The sequence below is a fragment of the Oncorhynchus masou genome, unplaced genomic scaffold (assembly GCF_036934945.1).
Source record: "Oncorhynchus masou masou isolate Uvic2021 unplaced genomic scaffold, UVic_Omas_1.1 unplaced_scaffold_2461, whole genome shotgun sequence".
In the NCBI taxonomy this organism is placed as follows: Eukaryota; Metazoa; Chordata; class Actinopteri; order Salmoniformes; family Salmonidae; genus Oncorhynchus; species Oncorhynchus masou.
In genome coordinates, this window is record NW_027008914.1 from 17,422 (window position 1) to 30,615 (window position 13,194).

The 13,194-nt window shown below is 46.6% G+C and overlaps 1 protein-coding gene across 1 annotated transcript in view; it reads right to left on the reverse strand.

The window, feature by feature from the left end:
- The window catches only part of LOC135533573 (alpha/beta hydrolase domain-containing protein 17C-like), a 37,889-nt gene that overhangs the window by 9,230 nt on the left and 15,465 nt on the right, over positions 1–13,194 (reverse strand).

Here is a 13,194-nt window from a genome sequence, read left to right on the forward strand (position 1 = left end):
CCTAGGAGATATCTGACCCAGACCACCGCCGTCGTCATCCTCCTAGGAGATATCTGACCCAGACCACCGCCGTGTCATCCTCCTAGGAGATATCTGACCCAGACCACCGCCGTCGTCATCCTCCTAGGAGATATCTGACCCAGACCACCGCCGTCGTCATCCTCCTAGGAGATATCTGACCCAGACCACCGCCGTCGTCATCCTCCTAGGAGATATCTGACCCAGACCACCGATCCTCCTAGGAGATATCTGACCCAGACCACCGCCGTCGTCATCCTCCTAGGAGATATCTGACCCAGACCACCGCCGTCGTCATCCTCCTAGGAGATATCTGACCCAGACCACCGCCGTCGTCATCCTCCTAGGAGATATCTGACCCAGACCAGACTACATCCTACTATCTGACAACCACCGGAGATCCTCCTAGGAGATATCTGACCCAGACCACCGCCGTCCCCTCTAGGAGATATCTGACCCAGACCACCGCCGTCGTCATCCTCCTAGGAGATATCTGACCCATCGTCATCCTCCCATCTAACATCATCCTGTACAACAAGGAGACGAGACTACCGATCCTCCTAGGATACCTCCTCCCATCTAACATCACTGTACAACAAGGAGACCACCGATATCCTCCTATCTAACATCACTGTACAACAAGGAGACGATATCTCCTCCCATCTAACATCACTGTACAACAAGGAGACGAGATATCTCCTCCCATCTAACATCACTGTACAACAAGGAGATATCTGACCCAGACTACCTCCTCCCATCTAACAACACTGTACAACAAGGAGACGATATCCTCCTCCCATCTAAACATCACTGTACAACAAGGAGACGATATCTCCTCCCATCTAACATCACTGTACAACAAGGAGACGATATCTCCTCCCATCTAACATCACTGTACAACAAGGAGACGATACCTCCTATCTAACAACACTGTACAACAAGGAGACGATATCTCCTCCCATCTAACATCACTGTACAACAAGGAGACGATATCTCCTCCCATCTAACATCACTGTACAACAAGGAGACGATACCTCCTCCCATCTAACATCACTGTACAACAAGGAGACGATACCTCCTATCTAACAACACTGTACAACAAGGAGACGATATCTCCTCCCATCTAACATCACTGTACAACAAGGAGACGATATCTCCTCCCATCTAACATCACTGTACAACAAGGAGACGATACCTCCTACCTAACATCACTGTACAACAAGGAGACAATAGCTCCTCCATCTAACAACACTGTACAACAAGGAGACGATATCTCCTCCCATCTAACATCACTGTACAACAAGGAGACGATACCTCCTACCTAACATCACTGTACAACAAGGAGACGATATCTCCTCCCATCTAACATCACTGTACAACAAGGAGACGATACCTCCTATCTAACAACACTGTACAACAAGGAGACGATATCTCCTCCCATCTAACATCACTGTACAACAAGGAGACGATAGCTCCTCCCATCTAACATCACTGTACAACAAGGAGACGATAGCTCCTATCTAACCCAACATGACATCACTGTACAAGGAGACAATACCTCCTATCTAACCCAACATGACATCACTGTACAAGAAGGAGACAATATCTCCTATCTAACCCAACATGACATCACTGTACAAGGAGACAATATCTCCTATCTAACCCAACATGACATCACTGTACAAGAAGGAGACAATACCTCCCATCTAACCCAACATGACATCACTGTACAAGAAGGAGACAATATCTCCTATCTAACCCAACATGACATCACTGTACAAGGAGACAATATCTCCTATCTAACCCAACATGACATCACTGTACAACAACACGCCATAACAGAAAGTTTACAATGTACTACGTAAACAATGCAATATAATAATACATGCCATTTAGCAGAGGCTTTCAGCCCGACGCGACTTAGTCATGCTGGCATACATTTTATGAATGGATGGTCCCAGGGATTGAACCCACTATCTTGCAGTAGCAAGTACCAGGCTCTGCCAATTGAGCTACAGAGGATGTCATGAAATAAACTTCTATAGTCTGTAATTCCTATTTACCAAACCCTGATATACTTAACCCTTATCAAATCCGACTGACATTAAAAACATTACTCTTACAAGCACATCAGTTAGAGTTGAGATGAGTTTACACAGTGAAAGGAGAGCTGTATAGTTAAATCCAGACTTGTGTACAGAGTTATACTTATATATACACTAAGCTACGTTGCTATATAGCTTAGTCTCTAGGCTCGTAGCGGGAGGCAGCAGGCCGAATAGGGGAGGATCATTTGTCACTTTAAAGCCTGGCTGCCAGTGCTGAGGCCGGGGCAGCTGTCTGCCTGGCACACACACTTCAGGCATCAGTTCTGCCCTATAAAAACTCAAGCTAGAGCATTGAGATAAAAATAAGGGATGAATGGGTGGAGGACAGAGGTAGCGAGAGGACAGCCCTACATTTCATTCTCCCACTCCTCCACTCTTGGCAGGCTTTCCCATGGCGAGAGCAAACCTCAGGGAACCCGATCTTCGGGGCGCTGTGTGTCAGGTATGCGGTGAAGTCTGCCGACAAAATGGAAACACATTTGATACGTGACCTAAAGGCTGGGCCTCACAAAGGTTTTGAAAGGCTAGTCCCCTTTGATGGCGAAAGTTGCAGAGGAGACAAAACAGCTGTGAACCCCGTGTGTGTGTGTGTGTGTGTGTGTGTGTGTGTGTGTGTGTGTACAAAGGCAGGCAAGGCAGAGAGGAAGGGAGTGCTGTACATAGTGTTCCCTGAGACTGCCCTCAACGTCACATTCTGCTTTGTTGGGCCTTTTAGAATGAACTCTGAGAACTCCAAGAAAGTGTGGAATGCATGGGGGTGAATCAAAGGCTTACACAACTCACCACAAGCTAAGATGTAACACGCCGTACAGTTAGGCATGACTAAATATGTGGAAGGTGAGCAGGTGCATGTAAATTTACCCATGAAATTACGCTATAGACTTAGGCCCAGCTAAGGAGGTGAAGGGTTGAAGGAGGTGTGCGATTGGGTGTGTGTGTGTTGAGGGTGTGCGCCAGGGTTTCCGTTAGCCAGTAAATGCTTAGCTTTTGGACCCCAAAAATAAATGAAAAGCCGGTAAAGTCAGCCTCAATGTTGCCGGCCCAATCCTTAATGCTTTTTATTAATTGATAGAAATGCCAGTCGACGTGCTTTAACTTCAAAGGCAAATAAACTGCATGGGTTAATGAATCCTCAGGCTGCTGGGAAATTCATGTGGGTTTCTATTTTCACTCACGCAAAAGATGCGAGGTTCCCATCAGGGAACAGCTAAGTACACCCAGACTTGACAACATTTGTCCAGATTAGAGGTTGACCGATTAATCGGAATGGATGATTATTTAGGGCCGATTTCAAGTTTTCATAACAATCGTAAATCTGTATTTTTGGACACTTTTTCTTTTTACACCTTTATTTAATCTTTATTTAACTAGGCAAGTCAGTTAAGAACACATTCTTATTTTCAATGACGGCCTAGGAACGGTGGGTTAACTGCCTCGTTCAGGGGTAGAACGACATATTTTCACCTTGTCAGCCCGGGGGATCCAATCTTGCAACCTTACAGTTAACTAGTCCAACGCTATAACCACCTGCCTCTCGTTGCACTCCACGAGGAGACTGCCTGTTACGCGAACGCAGTAAGCCAAGGTAAGTTGCTAGCTAGCATTAAACTTATCTTATAAAAAAACGATCAATCATAATCACTAGTTAACTACACATGGTTGATGATATTACTAGTTTATCTAGCGTGTCCTGCGTTGCATATAATCTGACTGAGCATACAAGTATCTGACTGAGCGGTGGTAGGCAGCAGCAGGCTGGTAAGCATTCATTCAAACAGCACTTTCATGTGTTTTGCCAGCAGCTCTTCGTTGTGCGCCAAGCATTGCGCTGTTTATGACTTCAAGCCTATCAACTCCAGAGATGAGGCTGGTGTAACCGAAGTGAAATGGCTAGCTAGTTAGCGGGGTGCGCGATAATAGCGTTTCAAACGTCACTTGCTCTGGAGACTTGGAGTAGTTGTTCCCCTTGCTCTGCATTGGTAAAGCTGCTTCGAGGGTGGGTGTTGTCGTTGTGTTACTGGTTCGAGCCCAGTGAGGAGCGAGGAGAGGGACGGAAGCAATACTGTTACACTGGCAATACTAAAGTGCCTATAAGAACATCCAATAGTCAAAGGTATATGAAATACAAATGGTAGAGGGAAATAGTCATATAATTCCTCTAATAACTACAACCTAAAACTTCTTACCTGGGAATATTGAAGACTCATGTTAAAAGGAACCACCAGCTATCATGTTCTCATGTTCTGAGCAAGGAACTTAAACGTTAGCTTACTTACATGGCACATATTGCACTTTTACTTTCTTACTCCAACATTTAGTTTTTGCATTATTTAAACCAAGTTGAACATGTATCATTTATTTGAGGCTAAATTGATTTTATTGATGTATTATATGAAGTTAAAATAAGTATTCATTCAGCATGGTTGTAATTGTCATCATTACAAATAAAAAATTAATTAAATTGAAAAAATTGAAAAATGGCCGATTAATCGGCATCAGTTTTTTTTGGTCCTCCAATAATCGGTATTGGCGTTGAAAAATCATAATCGGTCGACCTCTAGCCCAGATTCTGTTGATTATGCCCGTTTCACTGAGAGGGGATTTTTTCTCCAAAACAGAGTAAAGATGGCTTCCAGAACGCGCTCTCTCAAAGACACAGTAACAAGGCTGATGGCTTCCAGATCGCTCCTTCTAAGACACAGTAACAAGGCCGATGGCTTCCAGATCGCTCCTTCTAAGACACAGTAACAAGGCCGATGGCTTCCAGATCGCTCCTTCTCGAAGACACAGTAACGAGGCCGATGGCTTCCAGATCGCTCCTTCTCGAAGACATAGTAACGAGGCCGATGGCTTCCAGATCGCTCCTTCTCGAAGACACAGTAACGAGGCCGATGGCTTCCAGATCGCTCCTTCTCGAAGACACAGTAACGAGGCCGATGGCTTCCAGATCGCTCCTTCTAAGACACAGTAACGAGGCCGATGGCTTCCAGATCGCTCCTTCTCGAAGACACAGTAACGAGGCCGATGGCTTCCAGATCACTCCTTCTCGAAGACACAGTCACGAGGCTGATGGCTTCCAGATCGCTCCTTCTCGAAGACACAGTCACGAGGCTGATGGCTTCCAGATCGCTCCTTCTCGAAGACACAGTAACGAGGCCGATGGCTTCCAGATCGCTCCTTCTCGAAGACACAGTAACGAGGCCGATGGCTTCCAGATCGCTCCTTCTCGGAGACAGTCACAAGGCACAGTGATGGCTTCCAGATCGCTCCTTCTCGAAGAAACAGTAAGAAACGAGGCTGATGCACATTAAGCTGCTCCAAGAAGTTGGACTGTTTGGACTTCCAACAGCAGCGGCTCACTTTGAGCAGGAAAAGGTCCGCTGCAAACGCAAGAAAATTAGAGGCAAATTGTGTTATTCAGGCCTGGTCCCAGCAGTTCTGATGCTGCCCTAGACCAGACCAACATATGCCGGCCGTGTCATGTATAGTATAAAGATTTGGAATGGATTGATATAGTAGAGTCATGTGGATAATGTGTAATTGGTGCATTTCAGATGAGCTTATTCAGTAGCACTTGGAAACTAAACATCGTTGCCATCTATTCACATTGGATAATTCCAATGTCGCAATCACTAGGCAGCCAACTGCCTACAGTAGGAAACTGAGCCGCTATCAATAAGATACCTATATTACAGGACACGAGTCACGGCCCCACGATCGTTCAAATTACCATGTGTGTGTGTTTGAGAGAGGCAGCTAGAGAGAGCAAGAAGGTGAGTGAGGACAATAGTGTGACCAAGAAATAAACACAGAAACAGAGGAGTGAGTGAATAACATGCCCCTGGCTTTTCAGCCAGTCAGCCAAGAGAGCTTTAATAACAAGATCCCCAGCCAAATCTAACTGTTCCATCCAGGAGGAAAAGCTGATGCTTTTGGTCTTAGAGGTAAGCTGCAGTAGCTACAAAAAAAATGTGACTTATAAATTAATAATATGGACCCACTGATTCTTAAAGAATATAATGTAGAAATGCCTCAGGAGCTCAGTTCAACTGTCCTACCCCTTCAGAACCCAAAACAAGCTTTACTCCAATGTTTGTAAACAAAGTAAATGTAAAAACAAAAAAACTGTATAACCTTAAAACATGATTAAAACTATTATTTTAATATCATGGATGGTCAGTCCTTGCATCCATAGCGCCGTCTATGAATTTGAGAGTGGTTCCATTTCCCTATCCCTCAGCTTTTTAGCAAACGCTTTGTTATCGTTTCGACTGCTGATTGACGCTTTAAGTTTGATGCAGGCATTTACTAACCAGGGATGTTAAAAGGATGAGAAGTCACCTTCCCTTTTAATTTCCCCTGCTAAGGCATCACAGGCTGGACATCTTTGTTTGCAGACACGGCTGTTATTGTAGTCCCAAAGGCTCAGTTCTCCCAGTTCTGGAGAAAGCAACAAGGTGTACAGGATTTTAGTTCCAGCCCAGTATTAACATACCATATCAGGCGCCATTCTAACACCAATGTAGTGAATATTCAAGCCTTGTTGAATGAGGTATATTAGAACCGGGTTAGAAGAAAATAAAAAACTGCCTGGAAACAAACCATGTGGGTCTTCAACATGAGGAATAATGACTCCTGACCTGAGTAAAGGTCCGGCATTGAGATAAACAGGTCAAAAAGTCACAGAGACACCAAGTTGTGATTTCAGATGTGGAATTTAAAAAGACATCCACTGCCAAAGTATCACTGGAAAAAGGGCTGTTCGCTCGAGAGAGAAAAATGGACAGGAAATGGAATTGCGTTTAAACTGGACAAAAACACTCTCTTATTCCAAGCTAATCAGGAAATGGAATTGCGCTTAAACTGGACAAAAACAAGAACATTCTCTTATTCCAAGCTAATCAGGCGATTGATCATAACCCACCGCTTGGAGAAGCAGTGACATGTGGAGTGAGGGAAAATAAAGTGTTCAGTGAAAACACTTGTCCAAACACCAGAGGCACTGAATGGAAGGAAGGCTACAGAGAGAGAACTACTAGAGAGGAAGAGAGATATTCAAAAGAGGAGTCAAGCCCAGTGCAGATGCCATGTTTCCATAAACAATTATCTATTGGTGAGATTCAATAGAAAAATGGGGCTAGAACAACAGGGCAACCTTGACGTCCAGGCCAACACTGAATCGACCTCAAGAAAGTCCACTACATAACAAACCAACAAACCGTAGCCCAAACTGTAGCCCAGTTTGTTGGTTTAGAGAAAGAGAGGCTGAGAGAGAGCAGAGCAAGAATCAAAGCAGTTGTCCTGGGAAACCTTGTCAAGTCAAGAAATTGCAAAGTGCTCGCTCAAAAAGTCCTTACACTTGTGGGCTGCAGAATCCTTATAACAGTAGACTAATCATCATAGCATGCCAAATATAGACTTCAAATCAACCTTCTTAACCTTGAAGTCAAAAAGCCAGCACTGAGTTGAACTCGAGCATTCACTAGAACCAGAAGAAGAGTGAGTTAACAGGTAGCAGAAATAATGAAAGCAAGCCCTAAGTGCCTTGGACATGAACTAAAAGAGTGTTTTGTGTCGCGAGAGAAGGGTGTTAGCGAGATAAATCGCCTAATATACAGTAGTCTTAGTTTTGCGAAAAAGGCTCATGGGAGCCAAAACAAACATTTCCAGATGTTCAGGCAGAAACCTCCCTCCGGTTGCCAGTCTTTACAGTTTACCCTGTACATACCCCAGCTCTGAGGTGAATTAAATCCTCACACTGGACTTGAAACATCACAAAACCAAACTTGTTGTGGAAATGCGACTGCAAATACCAGCTCACCCATACTAGTGAATTTCTTTGGTGTTTTCTATCACAATACATCATATGTTTAATTGGAAGAATCATTTGTTAGAAGAAGTTGGAGTTGAGCACTTTTGTTTGAAGAGAGGATCTTATTGATTGTTATTCAGAGCATCCAGCCTAAGAATTTAGCAAATTCCAGGCGTGCATCTCAAGTAGTTTCTCTCGTTTTCTCGTCTCCTTGCCTTCATTTGTACTCATGCGAATTCCAAGTAGACAGTACCAACAATCCTACCATCAACCTTCAAATTGTCAGATGAAGGAGAAGACGAGGAGAGGAAGCCACTTTAAACCATGATGCAGCCTACAGTATGTGCAAATGTGTTCAGAGAACATTTCCAAGGATGTAAGCTCCGTGGAGAGGACAAAGGGGCAAGGGCCTCGGGTATTCGTCGGTACAGACAATTTAATTTGAACTTCTGATGACATTTAGCGAGACCTAGCCTTGGCATTCTACAAGCCCATTCGCCGCTCTCAATGCATTAATAATGAATGTGAGATTTTAGTTTTTTAATTTCCTACCATTTTGTCCTTTCCTGTATATTGGCTGTTTTTGTTTTCTTTGTGTTGTCGTAATTGAGTTTTTATTTGATTCTTTACACTAGTTATTCCCTGTATCTGGGTTTTAGCCACGTTTCAGCCTATTGCCCTGTGTTTCCATTTAGCTACTCATCTTATGCACCAATTGTCATTCATTGTCCCCATGTCTTATTTAAGACTAATAAATATATTACCAGGTTATCACATGCTGGGTTAAAGATGCTCATTAACAACCTGTTAAACAGCATGAGTAGTATTCTCTTAGGAGGACAGAGGAGGTTCACAACTGGTCAGGTCATATGTCCATGGATGCCTGAGGCACTGAGGTGGACAGCCTGAGGAGAGGTGAGAGAAGAGGAGAGATGTCCATCAGTGGGAGGCACAGGAGTGTGAGGTCTTTACTCATGTCATGATTCACTGGAAAACAGCCTGGCAGAGACCACCTAGACAGATCTGACAACTGGTCACAGGCTGTGGAGAGTGCACAGAAATGAGGCACAAAGGCCCATCAACATCTAGGCTCAAACCATACGCAACTGGTCAACTCAACCCCGTGGGGCGGAAGGGTGCTGCGTTGGAGCTGATACTCCACCCCCGTGGGGCGGAAGGGTGCTGTGTTGAAGCTGATACTCCACCGCCGTGGGGCGGAAGGGTGCTGCGTTGGAGCTGATACTCCACCCCCGTGGGGCGGAAGGGTGCTGTGTTGAAGCTGATACTCCACCCCCGTGGGGCGGAAGGGTGCTGTGTTGGAGCTGATACTCCACCCCGTGGGGCGGAAGGGTGCTGTGTTGGAGCTGATACTCCACCGCCGTGGGGCGGAAGGGTGCTGTGTTGAAGCTGATACTCCACCCCCGTGGGGTGGAAGGGTGCTGCGTTGAAGCTGATACTCCACCCCCGTGGGGCGGAAGGGTGCTGTGTTGGAGCTGATACTCCACCGCCGTGGGGCGGAAGGGTGCTGTGTTGGAGCTGATACTCCACCCCCGTGGGGCGGAAGGGTGCTGCGTTGAAGCTGATACTCTACCCCCCGTGGGGCGGAAGGGTGCTGCGTTGGAGCTGATACTCCACCCCCGTGGGGCGGAAGGGTGCTGCGTTGAAGCTGATACTCCACCCCCGTGGGGCGGAAGGGTGCTGTGTTGGAGCTGATACTCCACCGCCGTGGGGCGGAAGGGTGCTGTGTTGAAGCTGATACTCCACCCCCGTGGGGCGGAAGGGTGCTGCGTTGAAGCTGATACTCCACCCCCGTGGGGCGGAAGGGTGCTGTGTTGGAGCTGATACTCCACCCCCGTGGGGCGGAAGGGTGCTGCGTTGAAGCTGATACTCCACCGCCGTGGGGCGGAAGGGTGCTGTGTTGAAGCTGATACTCCACCCCCGTGGGGCGGAAGGGTGCTGCGTTGGAGCTGATACTCCATCCCCGTGGGGCGGAAGGGTGCTGCATGGTATAGAGGATTTCGTCTTTTCCTTTCTTTTCAAAGGATATCTTTAAGCTAGGCCCTGGAGTTTTCCGATGTCAAGTCACATGGTCTAATAGCCTACAGCCTACTAATACTAATAGCCTACAGCATTACCATCAACTGTAACCCAGCCTCTCTTTAGCTTGGCCTGTACTCTACTGTCCAGAATAGAATCTGCTTCTCCCACAGAGCACCAGCCATAGCTATGAGGCTAGCCAGACCACGCCACAGTAGGAAGGGAACAGGGAAGAGACAGGATGAGCATCCTGAGGGAACATCCTGGTGCTTAATATAATAATAATAATATATCCCATTTAGCAGACACAGTCCAAAGCGACTTACAAGGGCTGGGGCCACTACTTTTACATATGGGTGGCCCCAAGAATCGAACACGACGATGAGCATCCTGACTGAGCCACATTACCAACTTCACCCACATTGTAACCATTTGGCCTGTTGACCCTATTTGCCTGAAAACAAAAAGGGGCATGGTGTTAAGCCTTAACGCTTGTAGAAAAGGAGCATTAAAAAGCACATCCCCTCTGGAGGATGGAACAACTGGTGTAGGGCTATGCTCTGTCTAGTCCTAAGTCTCTGGAGCACTAAGAGACCATGATGCACCACTGAGGGCTTCTGAGAAGACACTGCCAACATAACCAGTGAGTGTTTGATTTTGTCCCAAATCCCCATAACATGTCGACAGCTGTGGAGGATTAGAAACTGGGCACAACTTACATTCCAGACCCCTTTTCTAAATAGTTTTCAATTATTTTGCCGTAATGACTTAATCCCATCGTGGATATGGTTCAATGTTCACATGCTTTATGGATGGGGAAAAGGGTCAAATTAATTCAACGGGATTGATAAAGCTAAGCCTCCCACCAATGAATAATTTAGTGCAATGTTATTAGCTGCACGTAAACAGACGTGCAGCATGGGGCTAAGCCTAAATGATGGGGCTGTGTGAGAACTAATGAGCGACATTAGCATACACTAGCTTGTGTATTGATGTGCATGTTAAGAAAGAAGGAGGGTTCCTCCACAAAACCAGTTGTGACTCTAGAGCTGGTGTAGAGAAGATGTGCATGGCCAGGTGAGGTTGTGACTAGAGCTGGTGTAGAGAAGATGTGCATGGCCAGGTGAAGTTGTGACTAGAGCTGGTGTAGAGAAGATGTGCATGGCCAGGTGAAGTTGTGACTAGAGCTGGTGTAGAGAAGATGTGCATGGCCAGGTGAAGTTGTGACTCTAGAGCTGGTGTAGAGAAGATGTGCATGGCCAGGTGAAGTTGTGACTAGAGCTGGTGTAGAGAAGATGTGCATGGCCAGGTGAAGTTGTGACTAGAGCTGGTGTAGAGAAGATGTGCATGGCCAGGTGAAGTTGTGACTAGAGCTGGTGTAGAGAAGATGTGCATGGCCAGGTGAAGTTGTGACTGAGCTGGTGTAGAGAAGATGTGCATGGCCAGGTGAAGTTGTGACTAGAGCTGGTGTAGAGAAGATGTGCATGGCCAGGTGGCTAGAGCTGGTGTAGAGTGGTGTAGAGAAGATGTGTGAGGTGAGGTTGTGACTAGAGCTGGTGTAGAGAAGATGTGCATGGCCAGGTGAGGTTGTGACTAGAGCTGGTGTAGAGAAGATGTGCATGGCCAGGTGAAATTGTGATGAGAGCTGGTGTAGAGAAGATGTGCATGGCCAGGTGAGGTTGTGACTCTAGAGCTGGTGTAGAGAAGATGTGCATGGCCAGGTGAAGTTGTGACTCTAGAGCTGGTGTAGAGAAGATGTGCATGGCCAGGTGAGGTTGTGACTGAGCTGGTGTAGAGAAGATGTGCATGGCCAGGTGAAGTTGTGACTGAGCTGGTGTAGAGAAGATGTGTGACATGGCCAGGTGAGGTTGTGACTAGAGCTGGTGTAGAGAAGATGTGCATGGCCAGGTGAGGTTGTGACTAGAGCTGGTGTAGAGAAGATGTGCATGGCCAGGTGAGGTTGTGACTAGAGCTGGTGTAGAGCATGGTGAAGTTGTGACTAGAGCTGGTGTAGAGAAGATGTGCATGGCCAGGTGAGGTTGTGACTAGAGCTGGTGTAGAGAAGATGTGCATGGCCAGGTGAGGTTGTGACTAGAGCTGGTGTAGAGAAGATGTGCATGGCCAGGTGAAGTTGTGACTAGAGCTGGTGTAGAGAAGATGTGCATGGCCAGGTGAAGTTGTGACTCTAGAGCTGGTGTAGAGAAGATGTGCATGGCCAGGTGAAGTTGTGACTCTAGAGCTGGTGTAGAGAAGATGTGCATGGCCAGGTGAAGTTGTGACTAGAGCTGGTGTAGAGAAGATGTGCATGGCCAGGTGAAGTTGTGACTAGAGCTGGTGTAGAGAAGATGTGCATGGCCAGGTGAGGTTGTGACTAGAGCTGGTGTAGAGAAGATGTGCATGGCCAGGTGAAGTTGTGACTCTAGAGCTGGTGTAGAGAAGATGTGCATGGCCAGGTGAGGTTGTGACTAGAGCTGGTGTAGAGAAGATGTGCATGGCCAGGTGAGGTTGTGACTAGAGCTGGTGTAGAGAAGATGTGCATGGCCAGGTGAGGTTGTGACTAGAGCTGGTGTAGAGAAGATGTGCATGGCCAGGTGAGGTTGTGACTAGAGCTGGTGTAGAGAAGATGTGCATGGCCAGGTGAGGTTGTGACTAGAGCTGGTGTAGAGAAGATGTGCATGGCCAGGTGAGGTTGTGACTCTAGAGCTGGTGTAGAGAAGATGTGCATGACCAGGTGAGGTTGTGACGAGAGCTGGTGTAGAGAAGATGTGCATGGCCAGGTGAAGTTGTGACTAGAGCTGGTGTTGTGCATGGCCAGGTGAGGTTGTGACTAGAGCTGGTGTAGAGAAGATGTGCATCCAGGTGAAATTGTGACTAGAGCTGGTGTAGAGAAGATGTGCATGGCCAGGTGAAGTTGTGACTAGAGCTGGTGTAGAGAAGATGTGCATGGCCAGGTGAAGTTGTGACTAGAGCTGGTGTAGAAGATGTGAATGGCTAGGTGAAGTTGTGACTAGAGCTGGTGTAGAGAAGATGTGCATGGCAACAATAACATGGCACGACCATCTTGGAAACGTTGAGCAGGCAAGGGGACAAACCTATCTGGAATGAAATGCGGTGTGTTACTAGGCAGGGTATGGCATCCACAGGACTTTATATTACTGTACCCGAGGACAGATTAATGCAGAGGGTGACCTCGTTTCTAAAGCAGCTCCTGTGGTAATC